This window comes from Pinus tabuliformis, chromosome 6 (genome assembly GCF_031772625.1).
Source record: "Pinus tabuliformis cultivar Carrire ecotype Pingquan chromosome 6, CPIR1, whole genome shotgun sequence".
Lineage (NCBI taxonomy): Eukaryota > Viridiplantae > Streptophyta > Pinopsida > Pinales > Pinaceae > Pinus > Pinus tabuliformis.
Window position 1 is genome coordinate 1,364,254,519 of NC_142292.1, and position 24,936 is coordinate 1,364,279,454.

The 24,936-nt window shown below is 41.0% G+C and overlaps 1 pseudogene; it reads right to left on the bottom strand.

Annotated features, from left to right (window-relative positions):
- LOC149263697 (methylesterase 17-like) overlaps window positions 1–24,106 on the bottom strand; it is a 115,246-nt pseudogene extending 91,140 nt beyond the window's left edge.
- Window positions 24,107–24,936: the final 830 nt, after the last annotated feature.

The window sequence follows — 24,936 nt, forward strand, 5'->3', positions numbered from 1 at the left end:
TTGATTATTAATGTGAAGGTAATTAGGAGTTCAAAAGACACCTTTTTATCGCTCCACAACACACATGCATGCTTTCCCATTTTCTGAACCCTGCACTTGCGGTTTGCATGCATGACCATGCACACTTTTCTACACTCAATTTCACCATGCACACATACTTCTCGTATTTTCAGTCGCCTGTTGGTGGGTCTAGGCTACCTTGGTCCAAACCTTGCCTTGCCCGGCTAGAATTGTGCATTTCTGGAAGCGAAGGCTCTACCTTCCCTCCAAAAATTGTGGAAGTCTCGCCCAACAATCACGTCCAAGATTTCATTGCACAATTCTCAGAGGTAGTGCCTTGCTGGCCCCAGAAACTACGCAATGTAGTTTGCTGGTTTGCATGTCATTGCTGACTGAAAATTAAGAATTGCATTGCATAGTTACAACAGGCAGTCATCCAACCTCCCGACAACCCATATTATGCCTTTTGTAGTTTTGGCAGTTAGTCTCCCAACCTCGCGGTGAGAATTGTGCAATCTTCATAGACAGTCGCACAGGTATGTTGCATGTTAGTCCTCAAGTTTGTTTTGGTTTTCAATTAACATATTTCTTGCCATAAGTGTTTCTATGTATCCATGTATCGCAGGTGTTTGTCTGCCTCTCAGCAGCACATGTATAATGGATTCTAGGAGAGCAGAGTCAAAGAAACCATTCAGAGCGTGAACACCATTGAACGCGCAGACACCATCACAGATGACCAAGCTTAGCATCAATTCACCACTGTCAATCATGGCGAGGATGTTGAAGAGTTTCTCTTACCACAACTATCTGAGTCTTAGTAATAGCTTGCATGGCTCGCTCAAGCCTATTTTTTCTCACATGGGTGCATGTGTAGATTGTATGTAACATCTTGCAAAGTGAAAGTCCAAGTGTCCATAGTTGAATGTAGCAGTCATGTAGTAGGTGAAGCGTCATCAGGGTAGGTGAAGAGTCACAAAGGGGAATGCCAAGGGTCACCCCACCCTTTACTATTTATAGAACCTCATAAATCATTGTAAGGGCTTTTGGGTAGCTAAGCTTTCAATAGGAGTATCTTAGAGAAAGCTTGGAGAGTATTGTAATGAGCATTGGCTTCTGCACAGTGCAGAGCTAGTACATCTCTTTGGAGGAGTAGGCGGTAATGATTGTAATGTACCATAATCGGGAGTAGTGGTTGGCCATGGTTGTACTATATGATTAGAAATTTCACTTCTTAATATAACATCATGTTGTAGTGGCTACAACCACCCTCCAAAATTTTGGCCTGCACTAATTTCAGAGCCTCCCTTGAAGAGTTTAACTTGATGACCGCACACACATTAGTTCACTCCTAATCTCGTGTGTGTCTTTACATTCACCTTGCTTGTTTATTGAATTCAAGTCCCTGCATGTTGATGTCTAAGTCATGCCTGCGACTGTGTTCTGGTTATGCTCAAAGTGTTTGCTTCGTATGTGTTTGTTGTGTTCACCATGAAAGCATCTGTCGCACTCATGCACAGAGTCACATTCATTGTCGCGCAAGCGTCGTCTTGATCATGAGCGATCAACCATGAGTTTCACACTTGTCGCTTGCACCGTCGGTCCATCATGTTCAACATGTGTATCTGGATGATTTGGTCGTTTCATCATCAAATCATGCGAGTGTGTGTTCGTATGATCGCCTATGCATCTTTCAATTGTTCACACACTTAGCCATTTTTTGCTGAAGTTCTGACGACCAGACTCCTCACTGACAGCTAAACCATCACTCGACTTTCGACTCAATTGACTGTGAACTAGAAGAATGCAGAAGAAACAAGCTAATCCTTTCAAGTTGTGCTGCCCGCAAGAAACTCAATCAAATCGCATGCTAACCACCCGGACAGTCAGACCAAGTAGTCAGCCCGAGACTAACTCCCCTCAAAAATTGCGTAGAGGCCATTGACCTCTCCCATTCAACTGACTGAGGAAATTGTGCAGACAGGTCGAACAGACACCAAGTGCCCATCCCTGTCTCCTTTAGAAAATTGTGTAGTTTTCCCAGTCACTCATCCGGATAGTCGATCAAATGTTCGTCTCAGAAATTGCACAGTGCTCATGACCAAGCCTTCCACTGCCCATTAGTCAGCTTAGCTCAAAAATTGCGCAGAGATGATCAAAAGACTGCCTGTTCCCTCCAGGAATTACGCAGTTTCTACTTCTAGTCACTGAGTAATCAAATGCCAGTTCCCTATGGGAATTACATAGTTTTGGCTGTCAGTGACCCTAGAAACCAACTGCTAGTTCCCTTTGGGAATTGCAGAGTTTTGGTTGCCAGTGACCCCAGCATCCAACTAGAAGTTCCCTCCAGGAATTGCACAGTTTTTGTTGCTAGTGGCCTAACAGCCAACTGGTAGTTACCTATGGGAATTGCGTAGTTCTAGCTACCAGTATCCCAGGAAGTTCCCCAGAAAAAATATGCAATCCCTGCCTACTGACCCTTCATGCAGCCCGACCCGTTTCTCTGGAAAATTGCACAAATCTGGCTATCTAGCCCTTGCTGACTGTTCGTTCCGGAAAATGCGCAGAGCATTCCTACCTTGCCCTCCTGCAGCCTAGACTATCCCTCCCAAAATTTGCGTAATTTTTCCTCCCAGCAGAGCCAAACCTTAGAGGCAGTTACTGTCAACTCAGATTGTCTATCTCCATCCCTCAGTGAATCTTGCACAATTTTCATCAGTAGTTGCCTGGAGCCATCATCTCGCATCACAACCCTGCTCCCTCTCCCGGTCACCTGCATCTGAATGATCATGTGTCATGGTAAACTAGGAGGTTTTGGATTTGATGTCATCTCATCATGAGCGACTGCAGGTACATGTACACCGATAAACATGTCAAGACGATGAATAGGATGAACGAAGGGATCACATCTAGATGGAAAAGTTCACCAATGGATGAATGAATGAAGCATGCGATGTGGACGAACGTGACGAACATACACCTTCACGAACGAGTGAGCCTGTCAAGCCTTCTAGCATGAAAGCAAGGAATAACATGGTAACGATTTATCAAGTGAACCAAGGACCATCGAAGACTTTGTGCACTTCACCATGTGGAGGTGAAGCTATGATACACCATGAAGACATCAATCACTTAGCAACACTGTAGCTCGATATGCACTCCTATAGTAGCACGAATGTACCAGTATTGTCATGTCAAATCATGTCGAGTCAATTCATGAGTCATGTTGCCCACATCTCCACTATAGGCTTGTTATCAATCAATGTGATGTAACGCGGAAGTCCACGAGACCCACTTGTTGAACATAGTCATGTAAGTCGAAAATTCATGGAAGTCGAATGGTCGTGAGGGTAGTCGAATAGCCACAAGGGTCAGTTTCACCCTTGGCTATAAATACCCCCCTCATTTGTACATGAAAGGATGTTTCACCTTAGCTCCTCCCATATAGCAAAGAGAGTCTGTAATCTTTTCTTTGAGGAGTAAGTAGTGGCCCCAATGCCCTGCTGATGGGGTTAGTGATGTACATTGTAAATATGTGTCTTGGAACATTTGCTTAATTCAGAAGCTTGTTAACAGGCCATCACGTTTTTACACATGTATTGTATTTGTTGTAAGACTGATCTACATCTGAGTTGATTCATTTGCTGTAATTCATAATCCGTTAATGGAAATGTGTTGTATATGGAGTTAATTCTGTCTCGTCTGTGTCGACTGCTCTGCCGGACATCAGACAAACTGTTCACATGAACCTTGTTGTAACAACCATTACACTCGTTCAGACTGATCCGTGAGTGTTGTACGTGTTATCTTACCTTGTATGTTGTGAATGCCGCATCCGAGTGGACTGCTCCGCCAGACATTGTGTATGTCCTTTTCCGTTGTGTGTTCCTAGCCAAGTTGGGAATGATCCCTTTCAACGTAGAACTCACCTTCACCTTCTTCCCCTCACAGTGAAAGAACCATTGAAACAAGTACACCTACTCTCACCAGGCATGCGAACCTCACTTTTTGAACACAAAGCGAACCACTTTCTTGTGCTGACAAGTAAGAGTTGAGGCAAATCCTTAAGACAATGGCAACTAGGCCATCATACCGGATCGGACTCCCACACCAAACAGTGTGAGGTCTAGTTGGGACTTCATACCGGGGTGATCACCTGAATTTTGGCAGGTTCAACACCGTCAACATTTATGGCACTAGAAGGAGGGCAACCATTTGTACATGCCTGAAATTCCCCTCACACTCATTCAACAAACATCTGGTCAAGGTAGTAACTTGCACTCTCTCTCACCTACATCTGACTTAGCGATTGGTTACTCCTCACCTCCCAATGTTGAGCACGAGACTTCAGATCAACACCTTCGCTCCGTTCGTCCCATCACTCACTAGTTCGTGAAAGTAATCGAACTAATCCTAGACAGACAACATCTTCCACACATAGTGAGGAAGCCAAAGGCCACTCCCACGAGTGTTGTTGTATCATCAGTGGAAGAAGCGACCCTTTCCACACTTGAAGGTCTATGAGAAGATATCAAAGACAAAAAGAAATCTCGAATCCTCTGGTAAAGTGAACAAGGCACTCTTGTGATCTCGAGATTAGGCTTTGGTGTAGAAGGTGGAGGGGAAGGCAGCGGAGGAGGTAGAGGCAGAGGCAAACCAACAGACTCAGAGTCAAAAACATCAGACTCCGAAGGAGAGGAAGAGTACAAAGAAGATGAACAGATGTCTGACCCAAATCCTGAATGGATGACTCAGGGACCATTGGCTCTCCCAGCCCTCTTGCATAAGATGATGAGGTAGGTGGAGAGAATGAATGTGAAGTTTGATCCTGACAGCATGGTAAAGGTGGAAGACCACCTAGACAACTTCTACCTATAGCTGTAGACCCTCGAGGTTCTTTATGATGATGTCACATGTAGATTGTTCCCATGTACCTTGGTTGGTCAAGCAACTGCTCGGTATCACAGCCTTCCACCGAACTCTATACACAACTGGGTCATATTCAAACGCATGTTCCTTGAGAAGTTCACTGATGACAAGATCCCAGCCATGCAATTCAAAGAGTTGGGAAGCCTTAAGATAGAGGGAAAAGAGAAAGTGAAAGATTTCAATAATAGGTTTAAACGTATATTGAACAAGTTCCCAGCAGACACTAAGCCTCATGACTCCATCACCACTGATTACTACACGTCTGAACTGCCAACTAGCATTTCGCAGTTCGTCAAGCAAGATGTGAGACCAGCACTATTGGAAAATTAAGAAGATGCTATCGTTGTTGAGAAAGACCTGTGTGCAGTTGGAGTCATCAAGGATGATGAATTGACGAAGGACTGCAAGGATGCGAGCAGGAAGTCCCAAGCAATGATGAGCAAGGGTAGAGATCAGGAAGCAACCAATATTGAGATTTTCACTTGCCTTCTCAAGAGCTTGACCACTAAAGTGTCCAAAATCAAATAACGTAAAACAGACACTTTTTCAAGCAATCCTCCACCAAGGCAGAGATAGGCAAGCAAGTCATCAAGCAACGACCAGTTCATTTCAAAAACTATGCAGAAGCTTGTGTTCTAGCTTGAACAATGTGCAGATCCTAAGTTCTGTTCTTTCCATGAAGAACATCATCCTGAGAACTCTTGTTCAGACTGGAAGTGAGTCAAAAGTGCTTTCTACAGTCATACACTCAATGCACAAAGAAATATGTAGGAGCAACCAGAAGACATTGACAACGATCAAGAGGTTGCACTTGATGAGCCATCAAGCTCTAAGCATGAGGTGAATGTGTATCAGTGCTCGCAAATGAACACTGAGAAACATCTCCAGAAGCAAACTGACCATAACAACCTTAGAAGTAAAGGGGCTCCCCCTACACTTGGGGAGATGCAAGTAAAGATTAGACTACTGGTAAGGAAGGCCGATCCACCGGCTACCCCGAAGCAGAAAACACAAAGAAAGTCCGAGGAGACAACGACGGATGAGAGTACATCCATGAGTAGCAAGTTACGAAACACTCCACCGGACAACACGAACATCCGTTCCACCCCGGACACCTCGGTGAGTCAACCACCTCTAGACTACAACATTGTTGATGACATGAAGAAAACTCGAGCGAACATCATTTTGTTCGAGTTGGCTAAGATCCAGAGTCAGCGAGATATCCTATTGTTCGATTTGGGATAGACAGCAGTAGACAGTGCAGCCTCTACCACCGAGGGAGCAAGAAAACCTCCTTGATCACTTTCCACAGTGCCCAATATGCTCTAGATGGAAGAAGCAAACCCAGGTTGCCCTCCATTCCTACTTTCATTTCAAGTTTTTAATTACAATGTTCACAACTTCTTGGTTGATTCTGGTGCGACAACCAACATCATGCCACTCTCCGTTGCAAATAAGATCAATGCACAATGGAGTGAGACATCCACGTGAATAATCCAACTTGATTGAACATCGGTACTAGCCATTGGTGAACTGCGGGACGTGAACATCCAACTATCCCATGACATTCGAGTCCACCGATGCATCAACATAGTTGTCATCGACATATCGGAAGCATATGGTATATTACTCAGCAAAGACTGGTCCAACAAGCTACATGGATATTTCACCACAAACTTGTCTCACATGTGGCTTCAGTACAAGGGAAAGTGCAACCAAATCTGGGTAGAATCTGAGTGGTACATGAAGCATAATGTCATTCCCATCAATGGTAAGAATGAACCATTGGCTCTCACAGAACTCATGTTCAGCAACTACCTAGAGAAAATGCTGGGGTGTTACCTGCACGATCAACTCCAACCCCACCAGACACACAGTTGGGACTGCTTCCTTCCCCAACTGATGGTAATGAAACTTGTACAGTACATTGTACCAATAGTAGTAGTAGTAGCAGCAATACTAGCACATGAAGCAGTCCACGTATAGATGAGTTGTGGACTTTGTACTTCGACGGATCAAAGACACAGGACGACTCAGGAGCCAGGTGTGTTCTAATCGACCCTTGCAATAGGAAGCATTTGGTGTCAAGCTTCTCAGAGTTTGAGTGCATGAACAATATAGCAGAATATGAAGCACTCGTGTTGGTCTTACAAAAGGCCATAAACCTCAAAGTGGTGATGCTTAAAGTGGTAGGTGATTGAGAGATAGTGGTACGCTAGTGTTGTGGCCAGCAACACCCCCCCTTATTCAATTAAGTATCAACCATGATACTGAATGAATGGGGACCCTTAGTTAATTTTTAGGAAAAGCAAGAGTTTCTTTTTGAAGTCACAATCATACGCTTAGAAAAAGCCTCTTGGATATTTTTAAGACTAAGTCTATGATAAAAGAGAAAACCTTTAAGGTCGCATTGAAAAAGGATAGGAAACACCTTCATTTCCGTTTTCATGCGCACCATCCTCATGTTAATAATGACATCGCATCGCAAAATAGTAATGCTCATAAAGAAAAACTTAAAGATTCGCCGATCTGCGATAACGCTGATCGCTAGATCGCATATCGCAGAAATGAGCCAGGCAAGATTTGGTAAACATCAAATTTCTGCGATCAGCGATATTGCAATCGCTGCGATGCCACATCCATGCGATTTGCGATGATGTGATTACCGATTGCGCGACATGCGAGATTACGTCAGCAAATCATAAATCACTTCGGTACGAATCCTTCGGGCGCGCCATTCAAAGAAAAAGCCACTTACTATAATCTGACCCGAAATCATGCGCTTTTAATGATAGTAAATGAATTAGTTGTCAGTTATTAAATGGATTAAAGACGCGTGCCTTGGTAGAGATTTGCTTCACGTAAGGTGGCATATTTGATTTATCCGTTGCATTTAAAACTCTCCCATCACCTTTCTGGATTAGTCATTTCCATTTCACTCGTAATCTGCAGGAACAAAACGCTAAGACGACTCAGACAGAAACGCAAAGAGAAATGGGAAAGAAAAATAAAGCTCAAAGCTCCGAAGCGAGGGAGAAGACCAAGGAGATGGCGCCCCTGTACACAGACACAGCCTGTAACAAAGATGCAGGGATTTCAACATGGGAAGGCATGTACAGGCTGCTAGAGGAAGAAAAGCCTAGAATAATGAAGGTGACTGTTGTTGCGGGTGCACCATGCTCTTCTGAGGCGTCATTGGAGGACCTAACATGTTCATTCCTTCACAGAATAGCGGCAAGACCCAAAATTATACCATACACAGATATGATCAAGTGGATATTGGATGATGCAGAATTGAAGAACAGACAATTCAAAGTTCATGGACATGGGCTCGTGGGATCGTTTGCTGCGCAAGATTTGAAGCTTATGTATCATCTTCCTGAGCCGCAAGCGACCTATAATGCACAATTTGTTAAGAAGTTCATGGTGGAGAATCCAGATCTATCAGACACCACTAAGGAATGGTCTAGAAGAGATGAGCCGCTAAAAAAGGATAAAAATGGTATGTACAACACTGGTTCCCTCACCTCTCCATATTGTTTTTCTACGGCCATGCTCTGTAGGTTATTTGGGATGCTGGATATCAACAAGTTTTCATCTAAATGGCTGCCATTAATTGATGCTGCCACTAATGCTGACATCCTAGATTGGGCCAAAATCCTTTCTGATACTCTATACACGGCTGTTCTCAATTACCGGTCTAAGAGATCCTTGTCTCAAAGGGTATATCCTCCTTTTTATCTGTCTGCCTATATTATGAATTTTGTCTGTCTTGTATCTGAATTCCCTATTATGGGTTGGAAATGGACTACCCAAGACCCTTTTCCCATCCATGTTTATCATAAGGTCTTATGGGATTCCCAGTTTACCCCTCACTTTTACCAGATTTGCCATGGGCTTATTTTGCCTCTATATAGAATGATATATGATAAGGACCCCCCAAGGTGCTCTCCCAAGGCCCAAATTGACATCATCCCCATCGCGAGATGGTTTGGGGAAGAATGGTTTACTTACATTAGAGTTTTTGGAAGCACTGTACCTCCACATGTCCTACCCCTATATATCCCTGATAAAATTTTGGCCCGGGAAATCGCTTATCAAACCTGTTCTGAAGGCAGCCTGACCAAACACCTAAAGGACAAGAAGAAGGCCATATCGCCTCAATTTCACATAACTTGTGGGGCCTTCTCTTTGTTTGATGTAGGACACGCTTTTGGTGAAGTGGAGAATGTGACGTGTCTTCAATTATTTAAGTTCTTAGTGAGGCCATTCGACCCAAATGATGTGGCCCAAGAATTCACAACGAACGTCAAGATAAGAGTGTTCTCTGGAAAGAAAGATCCGTTTGATGATCTGTTTCAGAGTAAAAGTTCGCTCAAAGAAATTTTGTGGGAAGCTCAGTCGAGGTTGTCTCCAGATGACCTCCAAAAATTCATGTTATACAGAGAAAGAAGGCTAGCCAATATTCCACGAGAGAGGCTGCGACTACCTACTAGGGAACCAACTCCAAGCACCAGCCTCAGTGAAAACTCCAGCACTTCCAGGTCTAAGTCCAACGCCGAACAAGAAGTATCTGAGCATCCTGAAGAGTCTGGTCACGACCAAGGAAAAAACGAAGAAACAACCAAAGACACAGCTCAGTCGAGTGCAATGTCTCAGCAGCAAGTTATCGCCTCACCACCAAGAGATGTCCCCCCTCCTGTCATCGAAGCACCACTTGTCACGACAGAGCTAGATAAAGAGCGGGAAACCTTCAATGAATTGATCAATCTTGAAGGGCAAGTCCCGAAAACACCTGTGAATAATACACAGGTGGTGCAAGAAGTCGTTTCAACCATGGTCAGTAGTGCCACAGAAGCTGAACACCTTCCTATCGCTCCAACCTCAAAACTTCTACTTAGCGTAGAAGAAATTCCCCCACTGGATGTATTCTATAGTCCCCAACACAAAGCAGTTGTAAGGAGATAGAGAAAGAAAAGAAAGCTTGAAAATACACTGTCTCAAGAGGCTGAACATTTGGACGTCTTATGGAAAGACCCCAATAATAATCCGATTGAAAATCTTACGAAGCTGTCTCAGATTGCAGGGGCGTATGCTTCTGCAACTATTGATAAGGCCTCCGAAGTTAAGCAACTATTAAAGGAACAAGAAAATCATATACAACTGCTACAACAACAATTGCAACAAGCCAACGCGAACACTGAAGCTTCCAGACAGCTTGAAAAGCTACAGGAAGACTTTCAATGGATGCAGATAGGCTATCAAAGGAGTCTCGAAGAAAAAAAAAACAATTGCAGAGTTTGCAAGAAACGCATAAAGATGAGCCTAAGCTAGCAGAGTTTATCTCAGAATCTATCAGCTTGAACGAGCAACTACTGCAACAACAGGAAGAGTTGGGACGTAAAATATCACAGCGGAGTCACTATTGTGCGCTGAGTGACAAAATCACCAATCAAGTGGTGGATTTGCGGAGCGACGATGATCAGAACAACAAGAGGGTGACAGAATACTTGACTTGGCAAGATGATGAGGAAGGGAAAAGAGCAGGTGCACTTAGGATTAATGAAAATCATAAAGAGTTGCTCTTTAATAAATGGGACGATCAAATCACGCGGGCGGAGCAAGCAGCAAAGACAACAGCGACACAGGCAAGCATTCTTATCGACTGTGTAAATGAAAATTTACACAGGGCAAATTTAATTGCAGAGATCACCCCGGGGTACCTACCAAACAAGTTGCAACTGGAAATAGAATGGAGGCAGAAAGCACAGGCAAAAGGAAAGGCAATCCAAGCATTGGTGAGGCTGAATTGGGAATGTTACTGGACGTATTTGGTTAAACCGCACAGCCAATGGATGACAATGAAATGCATTACAAACGCAGCCGAGAAGTTAGCGCCAGCTCTCGTGGATGCCGTTTTTGCAGCGCAGCTCAGCGCATAAATCAGCCAGCCGACTCTTCTCAAGCCTATGCTGGACACTTGCAACTTTAAAGACCAAGCTCATAAGTGATTTCATTTAGAATGTTGTTTTTTCTCTTTTTACTAGATTAGAAAAAGGACGGTCATTTGAAAACCGTATCCTAAAATTTTGTAATGATACTATTATTAGAATTAGGAAGTAGTACTTTAACCCTTCTCATTGCATTGGAGAAGGGTCCAGAAATTTGTCAAAAACTTATCCTCGGAACATGCACTTCTGCACCTTCAGAGGAGGTTTTGATGAATGGAATGATCGAGACTTATTTGTGTTTGTATTTTAATGTCTGCTACTGATGTTGCACTTCTGTACTCTTAGTAGATGTTAGAAGTAAGTAGAGATAAATCATTATTGCTTGAAGTTTATTAGTGAAAATCAGTTATAAATGGTACTTTTATCTCTTGAAGAATTTCTGCTTATATTCTTAGAGTGATATGCAGTTTTAGTTGTTTATATGTTGATGTATGAATGTCTGGGTTACCATTTGGCACTTCTGTACGGTGGAGTCATTTATTTATGCTTGACATATGGATAACTTAGTATGTGATTTGCTGTTCACAACTGTTTTGCCTAACTTCTTATGCAGAACGATTTATCTTAATTGATTTACATTCTTATGATAGCTGAATGATATTTATTACCAGTTATTGTATGAAATCTTTTTAGATCGCATAATAGAAGAGATATATCTCGGGTTAGCGTAGATTAGATGTGTTGTTTTCATTAGATTACAATAGCATAGAGTTAGTTTACAAGTTAAATTTGAGTTAGCTCTATAATACTTCTAGAATTAGCATAATCAAACTCTACACACACACTCATTATTTGGATTGGGAAGCTGGTCCCATTATCCCCAGTCGGACCCGCTACACCAAACGGGCAAGGAGCCGCCAAGCAGGTTCCGGACCGGGTGGGTATCCCCCTTGTCATCGACCCGATTTCCAGGCCCTCAACATATTTGGCGCTAGAAGGAGGGCCTGAGCATAGTGTCTGTTGGCATGTTTTCCAAATTATAAAGCTTGGAACAGGATGGTTGCTCATAGAATTCCTATTTGGAGTTGCATCCATGTTCCTACCTCTTCTAACACTCCACCAGATGTGGTAAGGCTCTTGTCTCAGGTAAAATTCAACGGTAAGAATAATTCTTCTGCATTTAATCATGCCCTTCAGTTCATTCAAAAAGTTTCAAGTTCTGATATTCAGAGAATTGATGAAGGCGCTTTGTGCAGAATTTTTACTCTTACATTCACAGCGGAAGCTAGAAAATGGTGCAGAACCCTCCCAGTTGCATCAATCCACAGCTGGGACCAATTCATCAAGATTTTCATTTTGGAATTTGATTGTTATAACTATGACCAGGTGTATGATGAAATTGACTATCTACGGAAGCAAGATGAACCGGTAAGGGATTTTAATATGCGATTTCATCTTAAATGCCTAATGTATGATATTGAGAGTGAGCTCACGGATGAAGAATCTTCAGATTATGATGAGTATTCCCCACCTCCTACGCCTGATCAAGCAGAAATTAGTTCAACCTTTGTTTCATTTTCGTCTAATATGAATGAGCATTTCAAGTCAAATACACAAATCATCCGTGAAGAAGAAAATCTGCAAAGCTTAGGAGTCATGCATCCTCTAATACCGGAGAACAAAAACGAAAATACTGAAAGAGAAACTACCTTAGAACCAGAAGATTACTCTGATACAAAGTCAGACAATATCATTACGAATCAACGAATGCAGGGGCCAAGGTTAGAACAGTGAACTATTTCTCTTTCAAAAAGTATCAGCGCACAAAGGTATGATCTAAAGCCTAATGTTTATGATGGATCTGATGAACAAAGTTTTTTTTATGATGTTTTCAAATGTATTATTCCAGATTCACATTTTTCTCTTTATCCCGATGTTTTTAGTGATGACAATTTTTCCCCTCTCAACATTAAAGATATCTCAAAGAACACGGAGGGCTATTCAAACGACTCATCATTAGGTCTTCAAGATAAAGAGAGCTTTAGCACATCCTTTGATTAATGTCAAACAAGAGCTGCTTGACCTCCCTTGTTTGAAAATATATAATGAAAAAGAGGAACCTAGGGAAATCTGTAGAGTCTTTAGTGATGGTTACTTTGACAACAATGATGTTGTTGAGTTATCCCAAGTAACTCAACTAGGTTCAGATAATGAGAAACAACTTGAATCAGAAATCATATCAAACGACCCTCATTTCAAAGTAAAAAATCATTTGGATGATTTTACTATCCAAGACAATACCCCGATCTATGATTCATATCATGAGGAAAACTCCACTCCTGTTCGCAATCATAACTTATTCCCTGATTCACAAGACCTGGCCAGTTCTTGTGAGGAGCAAGATGTTACAAGTAAATCCCAGTTGTGCTGTAACAATATTTGTACAAATAATCATTCATTTCTTTATCACTTGAACTCATTTTGTACAAAATCGGATTTCTTTTTAAATTTTCAAGCTTTTGATAGATTATGTTTTAGCGATTTATATATGAGAACTTTCGTTTCAAACGAAATCGCTAAAAACCCAGCGTTAACAAAAAACAGGTTACAAGCCGTTGAAACTAAAAAATCCTTTTCACAATCTGACTTGTTATCCTTCCTATTGTGAGATCATCAATTCATAACAGAAATTCATCCTAATTTTTATGATCCAATAGGTATCCAGTTGGAAAAAGGTTCTCATGAGAAAGGAAAATCAGACAGAATTCCAATTGAGGTTGTATGTTCTTATTCCACAGTCAATATTTATGATCCAAGGAAAGTTTGGTTCTTTACACTGATGTTTGAAAGTTTCATACCACTAGGAATAAAAATGAATAGATGGTTCCATTGGAAATATCATTTCACATAAGTTGATTTTCTGTATATAGTTAGAATAGGAGTAGGAGCAATTTAGCTAGGTTATTAGGTTTGCTTTTAATAATTGATAGGCAAAGTCATTCTGTACATAACCCTAGGGAATGCTTGCCTCTCATTGCGTGAAATATTTTTCTCCATAATAATGTTTACTTTGGTTAACGACATTTGGCATTTACTAAAGACACCTTTTCTCTGTTAAAGATTTTTGAAACTTCTGCTTCTATGAACAGCAAATCTTTTAGGGATTTGATCTTTATTATCAATAGAACTTTAACCCAGATATGATGATAGTTTCAACTGCAAAAATTTAAAGAAAGCTATCTCAGTGGAGAATTTGTTTTAGGTCAACACAATGAAAGGTATCAATATTAAAATAAAGATTCTCTATAGAAACAGCAATTACCAAAACAGCCCTATCATTGTTGTCCAGAACTTTCTTAAGGAAAGAAAATTTGACTTCCTCCCTGCTAAAGGAAAACGCAGCATTCAGAGGAATAATCCAAAAAGACACTATATCTCAAAGAATAAGAGGTCTCATCGCGAGTCGGCTTATCATAATCACAGATATTATAACTTGCTGACTTTGCCAAAACTGTCTACCAAAACAAGGCAATGACTCAATATTGTTGCAATCAAAAGACAAGGGGGCTCATCACGAGCCAGCTTGTTCAGCAAAAGTGTAAATCAAGTGAATGACTGTGTCATAATTTGGCCACCAAACCAAGACATTGTTCTTTAGAGAATAAAAAGGAAAAAGTGTCAGAAAAGGGATTTTTCTCTGAAAAAGTTGTAAATAACCTTAAGCAGGATAAAGGATCATTGCTGGGTAATAGGTAACCCTGTCGAGGCTATGGATGCCTGCTGACAGCAGAGGCTCTACCTTCGACAAAGGAGCATATTTACAAAGAGCTGATACATAGAGAAGACTTTATTTTATGTTTTACAAGACCAACTAATGACTGATTTAAATGCAAAGACAAGCTGAAGACGCAAGTAATTGAAATAGAAAAGAGGTTGAAACGAAACATCATTGACAGTTTAAAGTATCATTTGCCTTATCTTTTTATAATAAAGTTCAAGTTTTTCTTTAAGAAATTTTTTTAGAGGTTTGAAAGCGTCAATATAAAAGCAGAGATAACTGGTTCTCCCAAGTAAATCGCCAATTGTTGTTGCCAGCATCACCCCCGCTTATTCAATTAAGTATTAACCATGATACTGAATGAATGGGGACCCTTAGTTAATTTTTAGGAAAAGCAAGAGTTTCTTTTTGAAGTCACAATCATACGCTTAGAAAAAGCCTCTTGGATATTTTTAAGCCTAAGTCTATGATAAAAGAGAAAACCTTTAAGGTCGCATTGCAAAAGGATAGGAAACACCTTCATTTCCCTTTTCATGCGCACCATCCTCGTGTTAATAATGACATCGCATCACAAAATAGTAATGTTCATAAAGAAAAACTTAAAGATTCGCCGATCTACGATAACGCTGATCACTAGATCGCATATCGCAGAAATGAGCCAGGCAAGATTTGGTAAACATCAAATTTCTGCGATCAGCGATATTGCGATCGCTACGATGCCACATCCATGCGATTTGCGATGATGCGATTAGCGATCGCGCGACATGCGAGATTGTGTCAGCAAATCATAAATCACTTTGGTACGAATCCTTCGGGCGCGCCATTCAAAGAAAAAGGCACTTATTATAATCTGACCCGAAATCATACGCTTTTAATGATAGTAAATGAATTAGTTGTGAGTTATTAAATGGATTAAAGACGCGTGCCTTGGTAGAGATTTGCTTCACGTAAGGTGGCATATTTGATTTATCCGTTGCATTTAAAACTCTCCCGTCACCTTTCTGGATTAGTCATTTCGATTTCACTCGTAATCTGCAGGAACAAAATGCTAAGACGACTCAGACAGAAACGCAAAGAGAAATGGGAAAGAAAAATAAAGCTCAAAGCTCCGAAGCGAGGGAGAAGACCAAGGAGATGGCGCCCCTGTACACAGACACAGCCTATAACAAAGACGCAGGGATATCAACATGGGAAGGCATGTACAGGCTGCTAGAGGAAGAAAAGCCTAGAATAATGAAGGTGACTGCTGTTGCGGGTGCACCACGCTCTTCTGAGGCGTCATTGGAGGACCTAGCATGTTCATTCCTTCACAGAATAGCGGCAAGACCCAAAATTCTACCATACACAGATATGATCAAGTGGATATTGCATGATGCAAAATTGAAGAACAGACAATTCAAAGTTCATGGACATGGGCTCGTGGGATCGTTTACTGCGCAAGATTTGAAGCTTATGTATCATCTTCCTGAGCCGCAAGCGACCTATAATGCACAATTTGTTAAGAAGTTCGCAGCGGAGAATCCAGATCTATCAGACACCACTAAGGAATGGTCTAGAAGAGACGAGCCGCTAAAAAAGGATAAAAACGCTATGTACAACACTGGTTCCCTTACCTCTCCATATTGTTTTGCTGCGCCCATGCTCTGTAGGTTATTTGGGATGTCGGATATCAACAAGTTTTCATCTGAATGGCTGCCATTAATTGATGCTGCCACCAATGCCGACATCCTAGATTGGGCCAAAATCCTTTCTGATACACTATACACGGCTATTCTCAATTACCAGCCTAAGAGATCCTTGTCTCAAAGGGTCTATCCTCCTTTTTATCTGTCTGCCTATATTATGGATTCTGTCTGTCTTGTATCTGAATTCCCTATTATGGGTTGGAAATGGACTACCCAAGACCCTTTGCCCATCCATGTTTATCATAAGGTCTTATGGGATTCGCAGTTTACCCCTCACTTTTAACAGATTTGCCATGGGCTTATTTTGCCCCTATATAGAATGATATATGATAAGGACCCCCCAAGGTGCTCTCCCGAGGCCCAAATTGACATCATCCCCATCGCGAGATGGTTTGGGGAAGAATGGTTTACTTACATTAGAGTTTTTGGAAGCACTGTACCTCCACATGTCCTACCCCTATATATCCCTGATAAACTTTTGGCCCGGGAAATCGCTTATCAAACCTGTTCTGAAGGCGGCCTGACCAAACACCTAAAGGACAAGAAGAAGGCCATATGGCCTCAATTTCCCGTAACTTGTGGGGCCTTCTCTTTATTCGATGTAGAACACGCTTTTGGCAAAGTGGAGAATGTGACGTGTCTTCAATTATTTAAGTTCTCAGCGAGGCCATTCGACCCAAATGATGTGGCCCAAGAATTCACAACGAACGTCAAGATAAGAGTGTTCTCTGGAAAGAAAGATCTGTTTGATGATCTGTTTCAGAGTAAAAGTTCGCTCAAAGAAATTTTGCGGGAAGCTCAGTCGAGGTTGTCTCCAGATGACCTCCAAAAATTCACGTTATACAGAGAAAGAAGGCTGGCCAGTATTCCACTAGAGAGGCTGCGACTACCTACTAGAGAACCAACTCCAAGCATCAGCCTCAGTGAAAACTCCAGCACTTCCAGGTCTAAGTCCAACGCCGCACAAGAAGTATCTGAGCATCCTGAAGAGTCTGGTCACGACCAAGGAAAAAACGAAGAAACAACCAAAGACACAGCTCAGTCGAGTGCAATGTCTCAGCAGCAAGTTATCGCCTCACCACCAAGAGATGTCCCCCCTCCTGTCATCGAAGCACCACTTGTCACGACAGAGCTAGATAAAGAGTGGGAAACCTTCAATGAATTGATCAATCTTGAAGGGAAAGTCCCGAAAACACCTGTGAATAATACACAGGTGGTGCAAGAAGTCGTTTCGACCATGGTCAGTAGTGCCACAGAAGCTGAACACCTTCCTATCGCTCCAACCTCAGAACTTCTACTTAGCGTAGAAGAAATTCCCCCACTGGATGTATTCTATAGTCCCCAACACAAAGCAGTTGTAAGGAGATAGAGAAAGAAAAGAAAGCTTGAAAATACACTATCTCAAGAGGCTGAACATTTGGACGTCTTATGGAAATACCCCAATAATAATCCGACTGAAAATCTTACGAAGCTGTCTCAGATTGCAGGGGCGTATGCTTCTGCAACTATTGATAAGGCCTCCGAAGTTCAACAACTATTAAAGGAACAAGAAAATCATATACAACTACTACAACAATAGTTGCAACAAGCCAATGCGAACACTGAAGCTTCCAGACAGCTTGAAAAGCTACAGGAAGACTTTCAACGGATGCAGATAGGCTATCAAAGGAGTCTCGAAGAAAAAGAAAAACAATTGCAGACTTTGCAAGAAACGCATAAAGATGAGCCTAAGCTAGCAGAGTTTATCTCAGAATCTATCGGCTTGAACGAGCAACTACTGCAGCAACAGGAAGAGTTGGGACGTAAAATATCACAGTGGAGTCACTATTGTGCGCTGAGTGACAAAATCACCAGTCAAGTGGTGGATTTGCGGAGCGACTATGATTAGAACAACAAGAGGGTGACAGAATACTTGACTTGGCAAGATGATGAGGAAGCGAAAAGAGCAGGTGCACCCAGGATTAATGAAAATCATAAAGAGTTTCTCTTTAATAAATGGGACGATCAAATCACGCTGGCGGAGCAAGCAGCAGAGACAGCAGCGACACAGGCAAGCATTCTTATCGACTGTGTAAATGAAAATTTACACAGGGCAAATTTAATTGCAGAGACCACCCCGGGGTACCTACCAAACAAGTTGCAACTGGAAATAGAATGGAGGCAGAAAGCACAGGCAAAAGGAAAGGCAATCCAAGCATTGGTCAGGCTGAATTGGGAATGTTACTGGACGTATTTGGTTAAACCGCACAGCCAATGGATGACGGTGAAATGCATTACAAACGCAGCCGAGAAGTTAGCGCCAGCTCTCGTGGATGCCGTTTTCACAGCCCAGCTCAGCGCAGAAATCAGCCAGCCGACTCTTCTCAAGCCTATGCTGGACATTTGCAACTTTAAAGACCAAGCTCATAAGTGATTTCATTTAGAATGTTGTTTTTTCTCTTTTTACTAGATTAGAAAAAGGACGGTCATTTGAAAACCGTATCCTAAAATTTTGTAATGATACTATTATTAGAATTAGGAAGTAGTATTTTAACCCTTATCATTGCATTGGAGAAGGGTCCAGAAATTTGTCAAAAACTTATCCTCGGAACATGCACTTCTGCACCCTCAGAGGAGGTTTTGATGAATGGAAGGATCGAGACTTATTTGTGTTTGCATTTTAATGTCTGCTATTGATGTTGCACTTCTGTACTCTTAGTAGATGTTAGAAGTAAGTAGAGATAAATCATTATTGCTTGAAGTTTATGAGTGAAAATCAGTCATAAATGGTACTTTTATCTCTTGACGAATTTTTGCTTATATTCTTAGAGTGATATGCAGTTTTAGTTGTTTATATGTTGATGTATGAATGTCTGGGTTACCATTTCGCACTTCTGTACGGTGGAGTCATTTATTTATGCTTGACATATTGATAACTTATTATGTGATATGCTGTTCACAACTATTTTGCCTAACTTCTTATGCAGAATGGTTTATCTTAATTGATTTACATTCTTATGATAGCTGAATGATCTTTATTACCAGTTATTGTATGAAATCTTTTTAGATCGCATAATAGAAGAGATATATCCCGGGTTAGCGTAGATTAGATGTGTTGTTTTCATTAGACTACAATAGCATAGAGTCAGTTTACAAGTTAAATTTGAGTTAGCTCTATAATACTTCTAGAATCAGCATAATCAAACTCTACACACACACACATCCTTTGGATTGGGAAGCTGGTCCCATTATCCCCAGTCGGACCTGCTACACGAAACGGGCAAGGAGCCGCCAACCAGGTTCCGGACCGGGTGGGTATCCCCCTTGTTGTCGACCCAATTTCCGAGCCCTCAACAAGTAGGTACATGACACCATTCACTGTTTATCACCACATCTAAAAAACTACCAAGAAGAGGTATGGTGACTAATGTCAAACTTCCAATCATTTAATATCGTTGTTGTGCCATGTACGCGTAATGCATCTACCAATGCACTAGCAAATGCAACCTCAATAATGTCACTGATTAGGGATAGATTTACTATTGAAATTTTGTACAAACCATCTATCCCAGAAAACATAACTAACTTACGCGTGTTTAATGATGATCAACAAATACTACATTTTATGGCCAACACTGATGTTTTCAAAGATGCAGCAATAGACGCCGATAAGCATGAGCACTCTCTGCAAGAAGGAGTTGATGGCATGAAAGGTCACATTATCGCAAAAGGCGTGGTATCACTAGAAATGTTATATGACTTGCAAGAGTGGTTCCATGGGCCAAGGAACAACAAGACCCATTGTTTCACCATGACGCACGAACTGATAAGCCTGGGAACAGAAAAGGATCCGAAGTTTGTTAATATTAGTACATGTTGTACACAACAAGAACGGAAAGCTTTCATCCGCTTTCTCAAACAGTACCGAGATGTGTTCACGTGGACATATGATGACTTGAAAACTTATGACACGTAGATCATCCAACATATCATCCCAATTAAGGATGGGGTAAGCCATATAAAAAAAAGTTGAGAAAAGTACATCCATCGCTTGATATAGAAAGAGCTTACTAAATTGTTGGATGCACGGATCATATATAAAGTTTGTCATTACAGTTGGGTCTCCAACCTTGTGCCTGTATGAAAGGAGTCTGAGGAAATCCGCTTGTGTGTCGATTTCCAAAACGTTAACTGCACCTTGATCAAAGACAACTACCTTGTGCCGTCTATGGACCATATTTTGAAAACAATATCTAGGGCACAAATGTTCTCTCTCCTTGACTATTTTTTAGGATACAAACAAGTTCTGGTAGCAGAACTTGATAGACTCAAAACTAATTTCCGTACCAAGTGTTATATGTTCACGTATAGACAAATGCCATTTGGGCTTGTAAAACGCAGTCACAACATTTCAGCGCGTTATGGACATCGCATTTTGCAGACTCATTAGGCAGAGTGTGGTGGTATACCTCGATGATGTGACTATGTTCTCAAGAAGACGAGAAGACCACATACGCCATCTTAAGAAAATTTTCGAACGATGCTGAAGATACGGGATTCCCTTGAATCCTAAGAAGAGCGTATTCACTGTGTCAGAGGGAAACCTCCTTAGACACATTGTTTCTAAGAGCAGGATCAAGGTGGATCCAGACCGGGTCCAAGCTATCATGCAAATTTCTCACCCAGTCAACAAGAAATCCATGTCGTCCTTCTTGGGTAAGATAAATTGCCTTCAGAAATTCATCTCCGATTATGCACAAATAGTCAAGCCCATGCAGGGCATGCTTAAGAAAGATGTAGTGTACACTAGGGGCAAGAGAGAAAATCATGCATTCACCCAGATTAAACAAGCCATTACTGAAGCACCCACACTTTACTGCCTAGATTTCAAAAAAGATTTCCTCCTATACACCTTCGCTTTTGATAACTCACTGTTGCATTACCCACTCAGAAATATGAAGCTAATGATGAATGTACCATCTCTTTCATGAGTGCAAGCATGCAGGGACCAGAGCTTAACTACCCCACCATTGAAAAACAAGCTTATGCAGTTTACAAGGCAGTGAAAAACTTTAGGCCCTACTTGCTAAAGAACCACTGCATAGTCTTCGTTCCCCACCCAGCAGTTCGTACATTGTTGGTACAATAAGAGCTGGGAGAACGATGAGAAAACTGGATGACAAGTTTGCAAGAATATGATCTTGAAATCAAGCGAGTACACACGATCAAATGACATGGGCTCTACAGACTTGTAGCTGAAGCAGTACATGCTACGGAGAATGAAGAAGAGCTCACCTGTTGGGAGCAAGATATTGACATGTACGAAATAAGGTGAGCAACCCCCACGGAAAACGGAACCTTTTGGTACACAGATGTACACCAGTACCTTTAGCATGGCACCATAACCTCTCACTTTTCTACCAAACAGATGAGGGTATTCTGCCTGAAAGCCTTGGCATATTAGTCGGTGCACGAGGTGCTTTACAGAAAGCATAGTAATGGAGTTTTTCTCAGGTGCCTGGAGGCACAAGAACTAGAGAAGGTACTTCGAGATCTGCATGATGGACATGGCGGGGGTCACTTTGCAGGAAATACCACCGCACACAAGGTTATGCGAGCTGATTTTTACTGGCCCACATTATTTAAGGATGCACATGCCTATGCCTGCAAATGCTTGTTCTGTCAGTGATGCACCGACAGAACGTGAAGATCAGCAGCCCCACTACACCCTGTTGCAGTGACTAAACCATTCCAACAGTGGGGCCTAAACATCATTGGGGAAATTTTCCCTCATTCATCAAAGAAACACCACTATATCTTAACAAAAACTGAGCACTTTACGTGATGGACAGATAGAGTTCCACTCAAACAAGTGAACGACCAAGATGTCATCAGCTTCCTCGAACAGAACATCATCTCACGCTTCAATGTTCAGTATCACTTGTTTTTTATAATGAAACTTATTTTTCGTCTTTGAAACTCTATGACTTTGCATTAGAGAATGGTATTATGTTAAAACATTCATCGAATTACTATTCGCAAGGAAACGGTCTAGTAGAGACTACAAATAAAAACCTCATCCGTATAATCAAGAAGATCGTTTTCTTTTAGCAACGTAACTGGCATACTGCCTTGACGAATGCACTATGGGCTGATCGTCTAACACCTAAGCCCTTCTGAATACCTCACCATACTTCCTAGTTTACAGTAAAGAAGCTATCCTCCCGTCGAATATCTACTTGCCCGCTCTTCAGATTTCCCAAGAATCCCAAGGTGAAACTTGCCAGCTAGTTCGGCGTAGGATGGATGCTCTCCATAAGCTTCAGGAAGAGAGGATGAAAGCAAAAGAAAAATTCACACTCCACTAGAACCGTATCAAGAGGTGGCTCAATAAGAAGTCTGCAGGGAAATCTAGCTTCGATGTGGGTGACTTAGTTCTAAAATTGGATAAGCTCGATGAAGATAAAGGCAAGCATACGAAGTTCCAGTCCTTGTGGATTGGCCCATACAAAATCCATGAGAAACTTGGCCCCCACATGTATCATTTGTGATCAATTGATGGGAGGCTTGACAATCTTCCTATCAATGGACAAGATCTCAAGCTTTATTTTTAGTAGACCGGGCTGCACCCGTGCCATGTACATAGTCTGCTTGCTGCTTGTTGTTTCATTTGGTTTGTTTTGCTTATTATCTTTTCTTTCGCTTTTTTTGATATTACTATTTTTGCTCAAGTTCATTTTGTTTGTTTGATATTTGATCCAAGTCTCTTGATTTTACTGGAGGGTTAAAAATTCTAGAGAAGTTTTGAATAGTTTCTATTCTTTACAAATATAAACCAGTTCTTCTAACATTAGATATGCTTTGAAAATCCTTAAGAAATTGGTGGACATTCGGACATCAATTATTTTAAATTTATTAAAAGTAAATGCAACTTAACAAACTCTCTAGTACACTACAACAAAATCAATTTAAGCTCTCAATGAAAAAATAAAAATAAAAATCAACAAATCCCCTCATCTACAGTTGAAATAAAAATATTTTAGCTAAAAATTATAACATAAAATAATAATAATATAATATATATATATAATCCTATAAAGCATCAAATGATACATGGACAGAAGGATATATATATATATATATATATATATATATACATGTAATAGAAATCATGTTAGGCAGCAACAGTAGGCATTCTCGGTTTTGGTTTCTCTCACTGTATAAAAATAAACTACTCTAATAGAAAACATAATCTACAGTACTATTCCTCAAACCACTACACCTGGCAGGAGCCTGTTTCACTGCCTGTTTGAGATTCGAATTTTCACTGGAAATGTAGGGCAAAGAAATTTAGAAAAATACTTCGATCCTTAAAAGTCCAGATATCAAATTTCTTTACCTAACCTAGGATGGCTACCCTGTGACTTTTTCAGTCTAATGGCTGAAAGGTTCGAAAGATCATTGAAAGAAAGGCGTTCAAGCGCATAAATGACCATCGGAAGCATTAAAATGAAATCAACAATAAAGTAAAAATGTACAACAGGAAACGCAAGCACCTTTTCTGTCTGTGGGAGCTTGGCTAGGAAGTGCATAAGCGGCTGATTGTACTCCTCAAATGAGGTGATGGAATCAGCGGTAACCGAACTTGTACCAGCGCTCATCAGGTCGATTGCTGATACCCTGTGGCCATCTTTCTCAAGAAGCTCCACAATCTTATACCAACACCATGCTCCATGCATAGCTCCATGAACCAATACAAAGTGTACTCCCCTTCCTGTACAATCCATCTCTTTTGAATTTCTGCTATCACTCTTCAATCTTCTTTGTTATGCCTCATGGATTTCTGGCATTAAATTCTCTGGTTTGTTATTTTAAAAATCTCTCCCAAAGCCATTTCACAAAAGTACTAAAATATGGAAATGGGAGATCCTGTGGGACCTGGCTCGATTAAGACAACTTCTCAAGAGTAATAAAATCCGGAAATGAAACGAATCATATTCTGAAGCCAATTAAATTCTCTCGTTTGTTATTTTAAAAATCTTTCCGATTGTCTTCTCAGAGATAAAATATATTCCAAAGCCATTTCACAAAAGTACTAAAATATGGAAATGAGAGATTACGTGGGAACTGGGTCGATTAAGACCATTTCTCAAGAGTAATAAAATCCGGAAATTAAACGAATCATATTCTAAAGCCAATTAAATTCTCTGGTTTGTTATTTTAAAAATCTTTCGCATGGTCTTCTCAGAAATAAAATATATTCCAAAGCCATTTCACGAAGTACTAAAATATGGAAATGAGAGATCTGGGTTGATTAAGATAATTTCTCCAGAGTAATAAAATCCGGAAATTAAACGAATCATATTCTAAAGCCAAAAGGCATGAACGTATCTCTTCTAGATCCGTAGTAATCAAGCAAAAAAATATAATTTCTGAGATGACCCACCTGGGGAGCTATCGTGCAATGGATGTATTCCAGAAGACTGAGTAGACTGAATAATAATGTGAAACGTGGCACGGAGAGAATAGTGGTTGTTTATATCTGACTTACTAAAAACACTGTAAAAATTCGCTGTTATTGGAATATGGTATGGCAAAATATTTACAAATACAGTGT